The sequence below is a fragment of the Macaca nemestrina genome, chromosome 12, assembly GCF_043159975.1.
Source record: "Macaca nemestrina isolate mMacNem1 chromosome 12, mMacNem.hap1, whole genome shotgun sequence".
Classification (NCBI taxonomy): domain Eukaryota; kingdom Metazoa; phylum Chordata; class Mammalia; order Primates; family Cercopithecidae; genus Macaca; species Macaca nemestrina.
Window position 1 is genome coordinate 50,068,713 of NC_092136.1, and position 18,315 is coordinate 50,087,027.

Below are 18,315 nucleotides of genomic sequence, written 5' to 3' on the forward strand. Positions count from 1 at the left end.
AACCCTGAGCTCTGTCACCTCCACCTTATCGTTCCCTTCTCTGAGCCTCAGTTTTCTTATTCTTCAGCTTAAGCTGATAATATTTCTGAGTATGTCTTATATGAAAATGCTTTCTTTGGTGTGTGTTCACCTTTCTTTAATGGGATAAACATGGAGCATTTATTTATTACTTTTATGATTATCCTCTTAAGAAAAAGACAAGGCCCTGCTCTGAGGAGTGAAGACACAATCCAGCAGGCAGGAGGGATGGCTAAGTTCAGTCTTGAGAATTGCCCTTCATGGACACCCCAGGGTGCCCATCTCCAGGTTACCACCAGGTAATATGGCCTTTCAGGTCATTACAAAGATGCATTTGATAATATGAAAGAGTGAAAACATTCTATTCATCAAGTTTGCTTTCTTGACATGTAACATTTAAATATTTAGATGTATGGTGCTTGAGTCTCTAGTTAGCTTGGGCTGCGTTTTAGTAAGTTTTGGCTGCCACAACAAAATATCATAGATGGAGTAATTTATAAACAATACAAATTTATTCCTCATGGTTCTGGAGGCTATGAAGTTTAAGATCAAGGTGCTGGCTAATTTGGTTTTTGGCGAGAGCTCTCCTTGCTGTGGCCACACTTTTGCAGTGTCCTCACATGGCAGGGGGCAAGAGGGGAGTCTCTTTTTACAAGGATGCTAATCCCAACATGAGGGATGCATCCTCATAACCTAATTACCTCCCAAAAGCCCTGCTTCCAAATACCATCACATTAGGGATTAAGGAATAAACATACGACTTCTGGGGAACACAGCTTAGTCTGCAGCAGCCTGCCTTGGTATCCTTGCTCTAGGTGCCATAAATGTTAGGGATGGGCCTTGGATGATGGAAGTGCAGGGGAGTTAGCTTCCCATGGGGGGGGATCCCTCGGACCAGTGAGAAAAGGGAAAGGGAAAAAGAAGGAGCCAAATGCATAAATACCCAGTTAAAAGAAAAAACTTTAGACAAATTAAACTTTACACAGTTTAATTGGGCAAAGAACGATTTGCGAATCGGCCAGCCCCCAGAACCAGAATAGGTTCAGAGCTACTCCACATGGTCGAATATTTATGGACAGAAAAAGGAAAGTGACCTAGCAAAACCAGAAGTGAGGTACAGAAACAGCTGGATTGGTTACAGCTGGGCCTTTGCCTTATTTGAACCTGCTTTGAACAGTCAGCTGCCTGCGGTTGGCTGAGACTCTGGTACTTGTTACAAGAGTAGGTTACAGTCTGTTTACACATTAAGTTAGTTTATGGTTCACTGTGTATGGAGAAACCTTTAGGCCAAACTTATAATATGTATGGAGGCAGCTGTAAGGAAACTTAGTTCAGCAACTCCTTCCCTTCTCTCCCCTTCCCTTCTCCATTACCCTTAGAGGTGGTTTCTCCTTGCAAATGATCTAGCGGAATTCCAAGTTCTGCAACTTACCTACCCAGCAAGCTGCTGTATCTCAGAAAGAATCATGGGGAGGTGGTGGCCAGCTGCTGTGCATCACATTGCATCTTTTCTTGCCTCATTTCCCTTTTTAACTCATTCTCACCCTGGGCCTTACCCTCAAGGCCCTGGTTTTGCTTCTCCTAAATGTCAACACTTTAACCTTGGACTTTGCTTTCTAGAGGACTGAGAGTGAAGAAACTGCCTCTGTCACTCACTTGCTAGTTATGACTTTAAAGCAGGTTACTTGACCTCTTGTGCCTCAGTTTTCCCCTCTGTAAAACAGTGATAAATGATAATATCTCCCATAGAGAGTTTCTGTGAAGAGAAGACTAAATGAGTTATTAATATGTAAATTTACTGCCCCATAACTGTCAGGTTTTATAATTCTTTCTTCAAGGATATTGTATTAGTTTGCTCAAGGCTGCCATAACAAACTACAGACTGGGTGGCTTAAACAACAGGAATTTATTTTCGCATAATTTTGGAGACTGGAAGTCCAAGGTCAAGGTGTTGACAGGGTTGGTTTCTTCTGAGGCCTCGCTCCTTGGCTTGCAGCTGGCTGTCTTCTCGCCATGTCTTCACATGGTCTTTTCTCGGTGTCCCCATTCCCGGTCCCTCTTTTCCTCTTCAAATTTCCTCTTCCTATAAGGACACCAGTCAGATTGGAATAGAGCCCACCCTGAGGGCCTCCTTTTAACTTAATCACCTCTTTCAAAGCCCCATCTTTGAATACAGTCACATTCTAAAGTACTGAGTCTTCAACATATGAGTTTTGGAGGGACACCATTATAGCCCAGGACAGACACTCATTAAGTGCTACCTCTGTGTAGGGTGACCAACTCAACCTCAACCAGGTTTGCCTTGGATTTTCTTGGTTTTAGTACAGAAATTCCGGCATCCCAAGGAATCCCTCAGTCCTGGGTAAGCCAGGAAGATTGGTCAGCCTAACCTCTTCCAGAAGCTTTACCCAAGTCTTTTGCAATATGTAAGGACTAGAGGAACTCAATATGTATCTAGAACTCCATCCTTCCCAGTGGACTTTGACAGCCATAACTTGCTTAGTCCTCACTTCAGCCTCGTGGGGTAGGTGGGGAAAGAAATAATATTCCAGTTACATAAAGGAAGAAATAGGCTCAGAAAGATTCATCTTGGCTCCCTTGGTCCTGTTTATCTTTCTCTGGGTTCTTTCATTACTAGGTGCTTCCAAGACCAAGATAACTAGGCAATCATGGTAGATGCATTAGTACATCTTTGCCCAAGGGCCTAGACAAGAGGTAAGTAACCATGATGTATCAGTGAGTGAGTCCTGAAATTTCTCTTGTGCAATTTGAATTAAACAAATTACACAGATAATCAAACCTGTACTACTTGGGTAGCGGTGATAGGTGGGCCACAGCCTGGGCCTTAGAGCAAATGCCTCTGGCTGGAAAACTGAAGGGTGGGAGGGAAGCAGGGAGAGATGCAGGCTATGTTTGAGGATCTGCTCTGAAAGGCAGGGAGGGAAGCCATTGATTAGTGAGCTTTGTTTGATCTGCTCAAGGATCAAAGGGACAAATACCATGTGGGAAGATAAAAGTTGACCTGGAAACCCCGTGTCCCAGCCTGCTGGGATCCAGTCTGCCTTAGGCCCATGGCTCAGGCTGGAAGACTCTCATAGGAACCACGGGCAAGACTGCAAGCTCACTTTTTCCTCAATCTGACCCCTGACCCCTCCCTTACCCATTGCCTTTAAGAAGAGCTTTCTCCTATCTCTTGGGCACTCTCTGGGGCAAGGGGTGCTCAAGGGTAAAAGGGAGCCCAGAGATCAAGCATTATTTCTGGCCTTTGAAGAATATGGAGAAGTCACCAGATGATATGTGATGAATGCTGTGATTAAGCTGGGCTTGGAATACTGAAGGTATACCACTGAGAAATCCCTAAAGCTACCCTGTGGGGCACAGAGGAAGGCAGCCCAGCATATGTCTCAGGGAATAAATTGATAGAGGAGATGGTTTCTGGTTTTCCTTTGGGAGGAGGGAGAGGAGGAGCACATATACAAAGCTAAGGAGGTGATTAACAACATAGTACAGTAAGGACCAGCCAATATTAACTGAATTTCTAATCTGTGCCAGGACCTCCATCATCTCATGGAATCTCAATGGCATTAAATGAAGCAGCCTTGGGATTCTTCCATTTCATAATGGAATGAGAGAAATGAGGCTCACAGAGGTTTGATAACTTGCCTGAGGTCGTACAATTGACATACAGCAGAGCCGGAATGTGAACACAGATCTGCCTACTTGAAAACCTGGCTTCTTACCCGTAAAGGTGTGGTTATATCCATGTTTTCGAAAGTTCCCTCTGGTTGCTGGGGGTAGACTGCAGGAGCTAGAAGTAGTGTCTGAGGAACCAGTTAGGACTGTATTGCAATAGTTTCAGATAGCTGGTATAGTTTCCTAACCCACAAGATCAGGTGTGCAAAACTGAAGCGAATTTTATATAAACTTGAACCCAAGTCCAGTGTTGACAGATATTTAATCTTAGTTCAGGGATTTCTCCATCTCTTCCTTCTCCTTGTAGTAGCATCTAAGTTCCACATGAGGAAGGGATTATATAGCATCAAGTCATGGAATGAGGATGAATGAGAGTTACAGTTGGGGGTTGGCAAGGGCTATCATCTATTCACACTTTGACATCCAGGGCCTTCCTGGTCACTTTTTCACTAAGATCATCATGTGACCTTTTCATTTTCTAGACAGGGAGATCTAGACACTACTTTTTTGAGGACTCTCCAGCTATGCTTTTTGGGGAATACAATGGGTCTGAATTAGATCCTAAACCTAGATGTCTGAAGCAACTACACCTAACCTTACTGTTCTGTTCCCTGATAGCTAACAGGAGAATTCTGGAGGTTGCCATCTTTTCAGGCAGAAGATGGGCAGGGGAGCACAGGCTCTCTGTGTCCTCAGATCCTTGAAATAAAAGGGAGAACCATTTTCTGCTTCCCACCCTTGGGCTCAGACTAGGCATGCAGGACACAGAGACCCCTCTCAGGGGTCCAAACAGGTATTCACTTGATTAATCTTCTGACTATCTGCCAATTCTACCAGCTCTTTAAACCTTATGCTTTCTGTAAGTATTCTTTCTAGTCTATTGTTCAGGCTAGGATTTTGGCTGCTGCATCCGTAATTAATTTGCTCTTTGTTTTTCTGTTATAGCTACCTTTCTCTGAGGCAATGGATGCTCAGGCTTTATGTTCTAGTTTTAATGGAGGAAAGACCATGGATGTGTAGAAATAATAATGGGAACAAAAGCACTGGAGTTAATGTTTCAAATTACTATTCTGTTATACATACAGGATATCTGAAGGTCTGGATCATGGCAGTGGCAGTAGGGGAGGCAATGAGGGAGTAAATTAGAGAGAGCTTTGAGGATCAGAATCCAAATGTTTTGGCGATTGGTAAAGTCTGGAGGATAAAGAAGAGAGATGTTTTCTGTATCTCTTTCAGGTCTTGTTTAGCTTCACATGAATTTTATCACCTTGCCTAGAATCAGCCACCATCTAACAGGGTAGGCTGTGGCTGGGCCATATCATGTAGAACCGAATCAAGGGTACCAAATTATTGTGGACTTACCCAATATCTGGCCTCCTTTTGTTATTTACTTAGGCCCCTGACTTTTTCTGGAATTACTAGACACTAAAACCTGCTGGGGAATTTCATGTAAATCAAGATGACTCAACCCAGAGTCCATTTCAAGGCTAGGATGCTAGAGGACCCCAACAATGGAGTAGGGAAGTGAAACAGATCAGCTCACATCCAAGTCCTTGCATGATCAATCCTGTAGTAGGACTGCTGCTCAGTTGGAACTCATGACAGCCTGGAAGAGGAAAAGACAGCTCTAAGTATGCAAGGAAACTGTTATGGAAAAGACCCAAATGTTAAAATGGTGGACATAGTAAAGTGTTTGTTCTACTTAGGGGAATCTAGATCCCCACATTTGGACCTCCACTGGAATCTCAGAAGAACAAGTGCCCGGGGGGCTTGTCACAGAGGCCAAGGTGGTGAATATCAGGCACATCACAGTCCCCAAGATGGGGAGAAGACTGAGATGCAGAGTAACAACCGAAATCCATTCACGGGAGCCATGTTTATCTTAAATCATTGACAGTGAGATGAGGATCATGTCAGCCTTCATACCTTTGATGATGATCCCAGGCTGCAACAGTGACACATAGAACTGGATTCAGTAACTAACTACAAATTCCATCAACCAGGGCTAGTAAAGTGAAAGGCAGAAATTGGGAGGAGGGGCTTCTTTCTTGCTTATAAAACTTATTTGGTTGTGTTGAGTATGTGCATGTATGTATGAAATCCCATAAAGCAGTCTTCTTAGGAACAAACCAGCATGCCACAAAGTAGGAGATCTTTGGAGCACTGGCCTAAATGGGCAGAGAGCTCAAGGTACTCTGCTTTGTACATGGCATGATTTGTACCACCACCACTATCCCTATTTCAGAGCACTGTTGAATTGTTCCAAGCCCGGATTTCTATGTCAGTTACTTGTCTATAGGGCTTGACTAATAAAAGCTAGTTTCTGAAATCTGCTTTGGTTCTGGAATTTATTAGAGGGCTTTTTCTTCTCATTTTATTACTTGTTTTTATTGTCATTGGTATATTCTCTTTTATAGTGAAAACATTCACAGGCTGATTGAAGAGAAGATCTGAAATTATTAGGCAGCAAGCATACAAAGCCACTGCTTTATAAAGATAGTATCTTAAAGGCCTAATGTCTATAGTTTAACATAGCCTGGAGATGTTGGCTAAATCTTCCATCATGGAGCCCTCATGGGATCTGGAAGTCCTGTTTGAATTACTGATTTATCTTCCTTCAGGCCCAGTAAGTTGGTTTTCCACAGCTATAGGTTCCACAACCAACCCTGGATCGAAAACATTTGAAAAAATAATAATATAACAATAAATAATAATACACATAAAAAGACAATACAACTATTTACATAGCATTTGCATTATATTAGGTATTATAAGTAATCTAGAGGTGATTTAAAGTATATGAGAGAATGTGTGGGAGTTATATGCAAATACTATACCATTTTATATAAGGAACTTGAGTATGAACAAATTTCAGTGTCTGCAAGGGGGCCTGGAACCAATTTGCCATGGATGTCATTACACAAAGACTAATTAGGAACTTTTGCATGGATATGGCACCCTTGGCTATTTAGAAGTGCCTTTGAGGTTGGTAGAGTACATTATTAACTTTTAACAAAAACCTCTTGAGGTAGATAGGGTATATGGTAGTATCATTTTTATTTAACATAGAACAGTGAGGTCAAAGAGGACCAATGTTGCTTGCTGCAGGCCATGTCATTAGTCTCATCCATTTGTTCATTCATTTATCTCAAATATTATTGCTTGCCTAGCCTACCATGTTCCAGGCTCTGGGCTTGGTACTTACTATGATGAAAGAAACAAGATCTAGTACTGAGCTCAGCTGCTCACAGTCCAGTGAAGGATACAGACACACAAAAGAACATTATAAACCAATTAATTTATTCAACAAATATTTATTGAGATCTTACTCGATGTCTGGTACTGGGAACATAGCAACAAGTAGGTCAAAGTCCATGCTCTCCTTTTTGGGAGACACAGATAATAAATGATTATGTAATATGTTAGGTGGTGGTAAGTCCTATGAAGAAATGTCAGGTAGGAAAGGGGACAGAGTGTGGCAGGTGTGGAACTGTGGCATTTTAGATAAGCCAGAGAAGGCCTCTCAGATAAGGTGGCGTTTGGGAGAGAATCAAGTGCAAAGATCCTGAGGCAGGAGCAGGCCTTGTGTGTTGAAGGAACAGCAGGAAAGGCAGTGGGGCTGGAGGGGAACGAATGAAGGAGGACAAAGGAGCAGATGAAGGCATAGAAGGAGAAGAGGGCCAGGTCATGGAGAGTGGAGGTCCAGCAGGCATGGTAAGGACTTTGGATATTTTTCAAAAAAGATAGGAAGCCACAAAAAGATTTTGAGCAAAGAATTGACATGACTAAATGATGTTTTGACAGGGTTACCCTGTAACTGTGCTGTGAATAGACTGTGAAGGTCAGGAGCAGAAGTAGAGCAGCCAGTTTGGAGATTGTTGCAAATGGGCCAGGGGAGAGGTCATGGTGCCTGGTACCAGAGCGGTAGCCAAGGAGGCAATGAGAGATGAGATTAGGGATATTTCTGTGACACATTTACTGACGTTTGGGTATTGGCTGTGAGAAAAGGAGAGGAATACACAAAAACATGGGCACACTGAGGAAAGACGCTGCTGTTGGTCAAGTTAGGTGGGAGACAGTTTCTAAGTCTTTTAAGCTTTGGGTGCAGGAGGTTTATTGGGGTACATTCTCAGAAACAACACCTTTGAAGGAGCGAATGCAGTCCAGAGAGGAAGAAGTTGTGCTGTGATGCAGTCACAACAGAGGCTGCAGCTGATCCTACAGGAAGCTTGGGAACTGGGACAACCCTTTCTTATTGTCTCATTTAAGCAAAAGGGCCAGAAGTTTGTAGCCCCACATCAACCAGTCACTATTAACAGCACACTGCCCCAGGGATGGGGCATAAACCATGGGTGAGGTGGCTTCTTTTTGCTGAGAGCGAGTGCTGGAGAGAGATTCTCCTGTGACTTCTTAGCACCCAATCCTATCAGCAGCCCAGGGGGTGAGAGCCTATGTCCTGAAAGGTGCCTGGGTGCCACACCACACACACACTGTCAACTGCAAATGCCCACTCCAGTCTAGGCAGGGAAGAATCAGGGAGGACTTCCTGGAGGAGATGATACCTAGGCTGGTTTCAAAGCACCCCATGCTACTTTTCTTAGTTATGTGATTTTATTATGAGCAAGAAGGTGCTTAAACACTATCCTAACTCAAATACCCTAATTATGCTCATTTGTTAAATCTTCAATGAAACTGAACTCTGATGTTAATTGCCTTTTAAACTAAAGCATTTTCAGCTCCCCAAATTATAATAAATCCCTCTGATTTACAGCTAGGCCATTATATTTTTTTAAAAATGTATTGATTCAAAACATATAACTATTTTTAAAATCTATTAATTCAGAGCATACAACTGAGGCAAAATTGATATTCCAATTGTTCAAATTTCTGGCAACCAAATATTCCTCAATAAACAGAATTCTAACATGCTGATATTTTTATTAGCTCTTATTGGCAGGAAATCCCTTCCAAGAGCTAACATAAATCCTGTTTGGTACAATTTGGGACATTTCCTCTAGATTTTTCTGCAGAGGAGTTGGAGAATGGCTAGCAGCCGGATCTATGCGATAGGCTATTCCTGCACTTAAAGTCTTTTTATTTGGATGATTCTCATCGTTTTGAGAGAAAAATGTTAGAGTTAGACCCTGGCAACTGGCAGAATATATTATAAAATATATGCCCCATGAATGAGCAGGCATGTATATGTGTGTGGCTACGTATTTGCATCTGTAAGTATGTATAGTGCTGTGTGTATATATGCATACACGTGTATGTAGGCAAGTATGATGAGTATTAGGAGAATGTGTATATGAATATTTTTGCTTGTGTTTGTGTGAGAATCTTCATGTGTAGGGATACGTTTATAACGTATGTATGTCTGGGCAAGTGATTCAGGTGTGTGTATATATTGAGGTTTGTGCATGTGTGTGCATGAGAATAAAAACATGTGGGCATGTCAACAGTTCTTCCCAGACACATGAAGTAATCAGATCTCATGGTTCCATGGCAAGAATGTAAATGCCAAGGTCAGGTTTCTTGCCTGTATCAACTTTACTCTAGTGATCTCGTTCCAAACATTTTCCTTAGGGGCCTCTCTAGTTCCTCCTTCTCTTCCCACCAGGGGTGCAGGCCCAGAGGGTCTCAGACAGCTTCCCAGCCTTTGGAGTTGTGCTCTGATGTCTGCCCCAGGAGCCTTCACTGTGGCAGTCTTGTCATGTTGGACTCTGCTGTCACTGCCAAAGTGACAATCGATGATCAGAACTGGAGCTGCCCAGAAACCCAACTTCTGTGCGGGGCCCTTTGATCTGCCCAGGCTTGGAATGGAGCAGAGTCTGGCACAGGTGCCTTTGATGAAGCCAGGCCATGAGGGGGCTGTAGGCTGATCCCACCCAGTCCCCACAGCCTTTGATGCCCACCTGCCCTGCAAGGATCAGGCTACAGAAGCAGGCTAGTTGGAGTAGGAGCCAGCCGCACTACACTCTGCTCCTCAGCTTCGTGGAAAATCACCATCTGGGTGTTTGGCCTGGAGATGCTTGGATCTTGGGGCTGCAGAAGCCAATTCTTAGAAATATTGTTCTTGCAACCACCCATCTATCAATTCAGCTAGTATTTATGGAAAACTTACAGAGTCAGCAGAGCTGACAAGTTATTACATACACAGCCTTTCGAGTCAGAATGCTTGGATTAAATTTGGCCACTTATTAGTTGTTCCAACTTGGGCGAGTTAAATAACTTGCATGTGCCCCTCTGTGTCTCCATTTTCTCATCTGTTATGAGGTTGTTATGAAGACCAAATTAGATAGTGCAAATAAGGCGCCTGATACCTATTAAGACTTCACAAATGTTATCTATTATTATTTCAGGGGGCCTGCATATTTGAGTGGAGAAGTCTTATCAGCTCTGAAGCCCTGACTTGGGTTCAAATCCCAGCTCCAGGTCCTGGCCCAATCGTTTTCCAGTTAACTTATCTCATGGGGTTATTATGAGGAGTAAATGAGCAAATATATATAAAGTACTTAGAATAGTGTCTGGCACTGAGTAAGTGCTTCATCAAAGTTAGTTTTTAATAATGATAATGACTTGATACGAGGCCAACCTGGGCCAGAAGGTATGAAGTTCTTTGACCATCTCCAGAATAAATCTTCAATCTTTGATTTATTTATTTATTTATCTGAAAGATCAGATCTACTCCTATAATTTTGACTGCTATTCTCTGATTCCCAAATCCCAAATTCAATCATGCCACTTTCCTGCTTAAATTCCTCTAGTGGATTCCACTTTCCAGAGAATATTCCAAACCACTTAACATAGCATTTGAGACTCTCTGCCATCTGTCCTCTGCTGATCTCCTCAGTGTTGTAACTCATAACCCTTCCTGTTCCTACCTCCCACATCCACTGCCAAGCATACTGAGAATGCAGGCTCCATGCACCTTTATGTGCTTGTGCCCTCTACCTAGAATGCCCTTTCCTCCATTGTCTGACTGTGAACTCCTTCTGTTCCTTCAAGACTCAGATCTCAGGTCCTTCCCACATAAAGCCTAAAGCCTTCTTTTTTCTTTTATCTTTTTTTTTTTTTAACTATTCCCTGCCCAGTAGAGTTAGGCATTACTTCTTTTATGCTTCTGTCTTAGACCCAGGACATGCCTTGGCTTCTATGACATGGAAGGACACTTGCTGGTCCACTTTCCTTATAGATCATGAGCTCCCAGAATGGGATCTTGAACCATCCCACTCTAAATCAACAGCATTAAGCACAGGGCTTGGCACCTAGTAAACACTCCATAATCATCTGCTGAGCAGATTAACTCAAGCTATCTCTCCCGCTTCTCAGGTCCGCTGACCTCCCGGACAGCTTCCCCTTGGAATGTCATGGCTCCTCAAGTTCAGCTGATACATGCCATTCCAATATCACTCTCCCTCATGCTGTTCCTTCTTAATTCAATGAATGCCACCATCCATCCATCCAATCTCCAGATATGGAAACTGGAGGGTCACTGGTAAAGTCCTTGCTCATAGTTATTACACACCCATCCCAAGCCATTTTGATGTCTTGGGACATCAAAAGCCCCAAGACATTTTTATTTGACCCCTTAAATGTTTCTTCTGTTTTTCCTTCTTCTCCATTTGCATCCCCATTTCCACTCTGGATGATGCCTATTGAAATCTTCTCACATTCCTCCAGGACTTGAAAAGTTTCCCATCATTTCCAGGATACCATCCAAGCTCCCTGGAGTCAGTTGTATGGTCCTCCAGGATCTTACCCCGGCTTTATTCTCCACAGTTACATCTCCTCATTGCATCCAGTGCTCTTATTATGCCAAACTCATCCTTCCAGAATATGCCAACTTTTACCCGCCACTAGCTCACTGGACAGTTGTTCCCTGGACTCCTTGGAATGCTGTTCTCCCACTTCCTCCCCTAGAATATTCTTCCTCTCCCTAGAAACTCAGCAAAAATGCCACCTCTGGACACCTTTCCAGACTCTTCTTCTATATCCTCCTGCCATCTCCTGCTATGGCCACGCTGAGACCATTGTTTCCTCCTGGGTGCTCTCACAGCTCTTAATGATCAGCTGACCATGCTGTACTGTATCTACTTATTTTAAAGAATGTGTTTATCCCCTGTCTAGACTATGAGCCCTTTGAGAACAATTGTGTGAACTTAAGTTAATAATTCTGTCTGACTCTCAGGTTCTTAATCTATCAAATGGGGATAATGTTAGCCATACCTTCTTGACAGGACATTGTAAGGGTGAAATGACACAATGTGTGACAAGGGTCTGGGCTCATAAGAGGCACTCAGTAAACAAGCATATCTGTATGATCTTGCTGGCAGGAACAATACCTGTCATGAGAGAGTTCCAGAGATGAGAGCCCAGAGAGCACCCAATCGCCCCAGCTGAGTTTTCAGCAGCTTAATGGTGCTTTCAAGTAGACTTAGTGAAATGGCTCCATCAATTTCTTCAACTCTCTACAACTGAGTGACTTTGCACTTATTATCTTGCCTCTTTGTATCTCAGCTTCCTTGTTTGAAATATGGAGATAGTAATACTATACTTACCTCCCAAGGAAGTTTGTTATGAGAATTTAATAAGATGCATGTAGGTATTTGTGTTAGCTATTGTTATTATTATTAATGAGTGAACATCGTGGAGCAGATGGATCTATGCTTGAATAATGCTTCATAAATAAATTATTAGCATCTTAAAGGGGCTACTTAAAGATACAGGTATTTGAAGAGATGGAAACTGAGAGATTCAAAGCCAGTGGCAGCAATGGTTGCAAGGAGTTATAAAGGTGAACCATGAAATCCCAGTTCAGAATGGAGAATTCCTACCCTGCTTGCAGGCTTGAAAACAGAGGGGTGAAATATGTAGCCATCAAGTAGCTCAAACCTAGAGAAGGTTAGGAAGACTTTTTTTAGTAATGCTAAAATGATGCTACCCCCCTCCCTAATCCTGAAATTAGAAGTCAGACCTCACTTCTACTTCCTATTCTTAACCCCTCCCCTACCACAACACCCTGTGATGATCAAAGGGCCTCTGGGTGTTGGACCGTGCTCAAAAGCTCTGGCTGATGCTAGTCTTGCCTAGCCCTCACCTCACCCAGCCAGCATCATGGTTAAATTCTGGGCATGGACGTGTCAGTCTGCATGGATCACATTAACAGCTATAAGGCTAAGACCCGGGGTAAGTGGGGGGAGTTAGTTGGCCTTTTTCAATCTCTGTTTCCTTGCCTGTAAAATAGAGATATTATAAGGATCAACCTCATAAGGTTGCTATGAGGATTACATTATATAATGCATATAAAGATCACTGTTTGATATATAATAACCTTTCAATAAATGCTAGCTGTTTTGATTAGTTGCCTGCCAGCTACCACACACTTTCTCCTGGAACCAACGAAAAACCTGCTGGTTCATATGTCAAAATACTTTTCCCCACTTCCTGTTAAGTGGGCCATAGTGTATCCTGAAGGCTATATCACTTCCAGCACCTCAATAGACCATGTCTCAAAGAAGAACAATGCCCAGGATCCACTTTCTGGCACTCAAGAGTTCCCAACACAGTCCTCACCTCCAGCTGTATCTTCAGTGACCTTCATTGCCACACCTGACGCCTCATCCCAACTGGGCTTTTCCCAGTGATCCTAGCCAGCCCTGCCCTTTCTTGTCCCTGGGCTCTCCTCACCTCACTTCGCTTTTCTCAAATTCCACCTCTTCTATGAAGCCCCTGTTGATTTTTCTTTTTCACTTTCTTTCTTTTCTTTCTTTTTTTTTTTTTTTGACAGAGACTCGCTCTGTCACCCAGGCTGGAGGGCAATGGTGCGACCTTGGCTCACTGCAACCTCCACCTCCCAGTTCAAGCAATTCTCCTGCCTCAGCCTCCCAACTAGCTGGCACTACAGGCACCCACCACTACGCCCAGCTAATTTTTGTATTTTTAGTGGAGATGGGGTTTCACCATGTTGGGCAGGCTGGTCTTAAACTCCTGACCTCAGATGATCCACCCACCTCAGCCTCCCAGAGTGCTGGGATTACAGGTGTGAGTCACCATGCCTGGCCCCCCTGTTGATTTTTCTAATGAGGGGGAACCATTCTTTCCTTGGTCTCTTCCCACTTCACCTTTCAAAGTGTATCTCATTCCTACTTCTTACCCTGGCCATCCACACTTACTGAATGCAAGCTTCCTCTGGGAAAAGATTTCAGTTTACTCATTGCTGTATCCCTGACATAGGTTCTAGCACACAGTAGGTTTTGACATATGACATTTTCCTTTTCATTATATACCCATCAAAGAGAATTTATGAGCTGCCCACTTCCCCCAAATATCTCTGCTTTGGGAAAGATAAAGCTGTAGGGGATAGCAACAGCCACCTAGCTAATGTGGTACCTGGATGTCTGGTCTCTCCCCAAGCAGAGCCTGAGAGAAGAACTTAGTTACAAGGAGATAATCCCAGTAAGCAGAGATTGGGGAGGAAAAGTCAATATAAAGGTGTATTATTGAGGTTGCTGCTTTGGGCCTCAGGGGCTATATTCTGCTGCAGGCTTCTGAGTGGTGTCTAGACCACATCCCAGGATGACTCATCTGAGGGACAGGAAGCTGGATGATTTACCTCTCAGTTCCCATAACCCCTCAGTTTAGGTTTGCTCACTTGAGGTCAATAGTTCATCTGCGTTTCCAGGCTCTGCATATGTAAAGACCAAGTGGCTTCTCACGGAGCAGATGAGGGCCCTAGATCCTCATGAAAGTGAATAGATGTGCAGCCTATAGTTGAGGTGGGGTCTGGTCAGTGTGAGGTAAGTCTGAGCTTGCATGGTGGTATTCGCTGAAGCTGTCCCTAAACTCAGAGGTGAGCTCAGAGGAGGTGATGTGGAGCCCTGTCTTAGGTCAAGGTTCCTGGAAACAGACTGTAGGTGATATTGGACAGCGTTGTGAAGAATAACTCAGAGGATAAGGGAAGCAGAGTTGGACAGAGGCAGAAATTAAATGGTAATGCACTTGCAACAGGGGATCTGCCAATTCCAGAAGGATCCCTGGAGCTGGGACGGTCTTTCAGAGATGTTCCAAGTCAAGACAGGGTACCTTCACTTTGGTACCCTCACACCAACCAGTCATTGAATGTGTCTTGCTGTAGGGAGGGGGCATAAATTAGATTTTCCCTTCTACAAAAGGCAATTCCAAGGAAAGAAGCTCAGCAGAAGCCATCAGCATGTGACACTCTCAGCAGCTGGAGAAATAAGAGCTTTAGTCATGAAGCAGGGACCCAGTTGGTGCCCACACAATCCACTGCAGACACCAAAGGCATCTCCAGACTCAATACAGGAGGCTTGGTTGAATAAACTCATTGGGGATTTTTAAATAACTGTGATCATCTCTCTTCTTCTACCCATTTTAGATTTTCCTCACCTTTGGTAAACACTTCAGGTTGTTTGTCCTGAGTGATCTAGACTGAGTGATTTTGGTGATCTAGACTTTCATCTCAGAGGAGTCTGAGTCTTAGTGGTCTTGCTCTGGTTAGGCCTTGAATGCTGCCATTGTTGATTCACGATTTCCACTAGTTGTAGAAGAACCAAAAGACTCCCTTTGAACTTTCTGAGTTCTGGTCACATTCCTCTTTGCCCTCACTTTATAGCAGTAACCTAAGTGCCTCCAGCAGGTCCCATTCCTTTACTTCCTGCTCTACCTGATGAGGAGCCCAAAGTGAGCTGGTAGGAATCATAGTTTCAACTTTAGTGGAATACTTATTGTGTCCCCTGGTGAAAATGCTCTTTCCCTGGGAAACAGAGCTATTAATCCAGCAGAAATTAAGGTTAGGGGGATGGGAAACACAAATACTGCAGGTGGGTCATGAGAGTGAGAGAGGATAATTCTACTTTCACATTTGGTTCCTGGACTACAGGAACCAATAGTGGGCTCAGTCATGGCCCTAAAAGATATCAAGTTTTCATCTCTGGAATCAGAAAATGTAATCTTATATGGAAAAAGTGTCTTTGTAGATATAGATTAAGTTAAGGATTTTGAGATGGAGAGATTACCCTGGATTATCTGAATGGATTCTAAATGTAATCAAAGCATCCTTAGAGAGGCAGAGATGCAGACAGAAGAGAAGGCAATGAGAAGCTCGTGGCAAATGTTGGAAAGATATGGCCACAAACCAAGAAAAGGTGGCAGGAACCAGGAAGATGAGAGAGGCAGGAAATGGATTTGCTTCTAGAGCTTCTGAGAGAGGCATGGTCTTGCCAACACCTTGACTTTGACTCAGTGATACTGATTTCAGACTCCTGGCCTCCAGAACTGTGAGAGAATAAATTTCTAAGTCACCAAGTTTATGGCAAGTTTTTACAGCAGCTGTGGGAAACTAATACAGAAACACAGCATAATATATTGCTGTTTGATTTATGCTGATACCACATACTAGAAAACAACAACCTTGCCCTTCAGGGTTTTACTCCAAACTGGTGCCTAGCTGAGTGTTTAAGGAAGGGCTCTTCCACTATTCCAGTAGACCTGTATTCACTGATTCATCACCAATATTTGCGAGAAAATACATCTTTATAGACATTTTGGCAACAACATTTCTGAGCCCACCAGATCTGAGGCTATGAGGACTAATATGAATTTATATAAGACGCCTCTCCCCCGAGGTTCAGAATGACCTTGCTAGGCTACAGGTAGACAAAAGACAAATGAGACCTTGGGCCAGAATCTATCTTCTACTTGGTTCACTTTCTCTGTAGAATGCTCAGATCAAGTGGGTTTCTGATTTTTTAGCTATAGAAAGATGCCTGATGATAGCTGTTTCAGTTTTAGAAGTTTACACTTTGCATATGTTCTATTTTAAACTCAGATACCATGCTGAATTAAGAAGTAAAACATCTGAACCTCAGCAAGACCCTTTGTTTTCGCTTTTCCTTTCTTCCCTGCCACCCATCCCCCCCACCTCCCCACCATGTGGAGGGATCTTTATAGCTTAAACCTTCCTCTGCAAAGCAAAATGAGTCCACTTATTCTACCAGCCGACAAAGCCTGGGCCTGCCTTCCTCTGTAGCACAGAGTGCATGTCCTCCTTGGCAAGGAGAGAAAGAAAGGATATTGAATACTTTTATTCCCTGTCTGTTTGATAAAAAAGCATGTTTGTTTTTGTTCATAGATTTAAAGCCCAAAATGGGCCAGTACTGTAAATAAAACATGCAATCTCATTTGAAAAATTTATTATAAGGAATTTTGTTTATGATTTCATGTTCTCCAGTAATAATTAATTGGAGGTCTTCTGTGGTCCCCGCAGACCAACAATCATTCAGACGGTACAGAAAGGCGAGGATCCAACACAGCCTCTCTCCTGTCTCTAATCCATGGCCAAAGGAACCATCTCTGGTTTTGCTACCACTTTAGCCTATATCAAGGAAGTTAAATCCATAATATGACTTGCCTATTACAGTTTTTGGGGCATGTTCACTGTCTGTGTGTGACGCTGATGTCAGAACACCCTCTAAGGAATCCCTCAGGTCAGGAAACTCTACCTTTAAACTGTACTGAGAGTTTGAATTATGGCTCACCTGACTTCTCAAGTGCTGAGAATGGAAGGTTGTTGAAACAGTTTGATCTAACAAAGGAAACACTCTTATATACACACATCCCTACCCACACAAATACAGCTGCTTCTCAAACAGTGAAGGAGTTGGGAGTGCTGACCCCCATACAGTCAAAAAATCTGTGTATAACTTTTGATGCCCCAGAACCTTAATACTAATAATCTACTGTTGACTGGAAGCCTTACTGATAAGATAAATAGTTGATTAAGACGTATTTTGTATGTTAAATTGTGTTCTTACAATAAGGCAAGCTAAAGAAAGAGAAACGTCATTAAGAAGATCATAAAGAAGAGAAAATCTATTTACTATTAATTAACTGGAAGTAGGTCTTCATAAAAATCTTAATCCTTGTCATCTTCATGTTGAATAGGCTGAGGAGGAGAAGGACGAGAAGGAATTGGTCTTGCTGTCTCAGGGTGGCAGAGGTGGAAGAAAATCCACCTATGAGAGGACCTGGGCAGTTCAAACCCATGTTGTTCAAGGGTGAACTATAATGATAAAAATAGTCCCAGTCATACAAATGATAATAACTAAGGTTTATTGAGTATTTTTGATGGATTGGATAATGTACTAAGAGCTTTTCATATGAATTATCTCAGTCCTTACAACAGTTGTTTTAGTCAGTACAGGCTGGGTTGGGCTGTGTTAACAAACAATTTCAACATATGGTTTTACCATGACAAGACTAATTTCTCTCTTTGTTCCCTCTTCATGGTGGATTGGTGGGGTCTGTGTTCCAAAGTTCTCAATCTGGGACTCAGGCAGCCAGTATCTGGAACATGGATGGCCTTAGTGGTAGAAGAAAGGAAAGTTCTAGAGGACCTCACATCAGCAGGTAAGTGGCACAGATGACTTCTGCTCACAACTTATTGGCCAGAAATAATCGCATGACGCTTCCTGCTCACAAAGGGATCACCCCCTCCTTAGCATAGTAGGTATAATCCTACTATGTTATAAACCTTATAAGGTAGGTACTTTTAAAAACATTGCTATTAGATTTACAGATGAG

The 18,315-nt window shown here is 42.9% G+C and overlaps 1 long non-coding RNA gene across 1 annotated transcript in view; it reads right to left on the minus strand.

The window, feature by feature from the left end:
* Nucleotides 1-1,905: 1,905 nt before the first annotated feature.
* LOC105486937 (uncharacterized) overlaps nucleotides 1,906-18,315 on the minus strand; it is an 80,814-nt gene continuing 64,404 nt past the window's right edge. Inside the window, exons 4-5 of the long non-coding RNA XR_011610314.1 lie at nucleotides 2,819-2,944; nucleotides 1,906-2,101 (exon numbers count right to left, since the gene is read on the minus strand). This is a non-coding gene — a long non-coding RNA (uncharacterized lncRNA). The remainder of the gene's footprint in view (nucleotides 2,102-2,818; nucleotides 2,945-18,315) is intronic.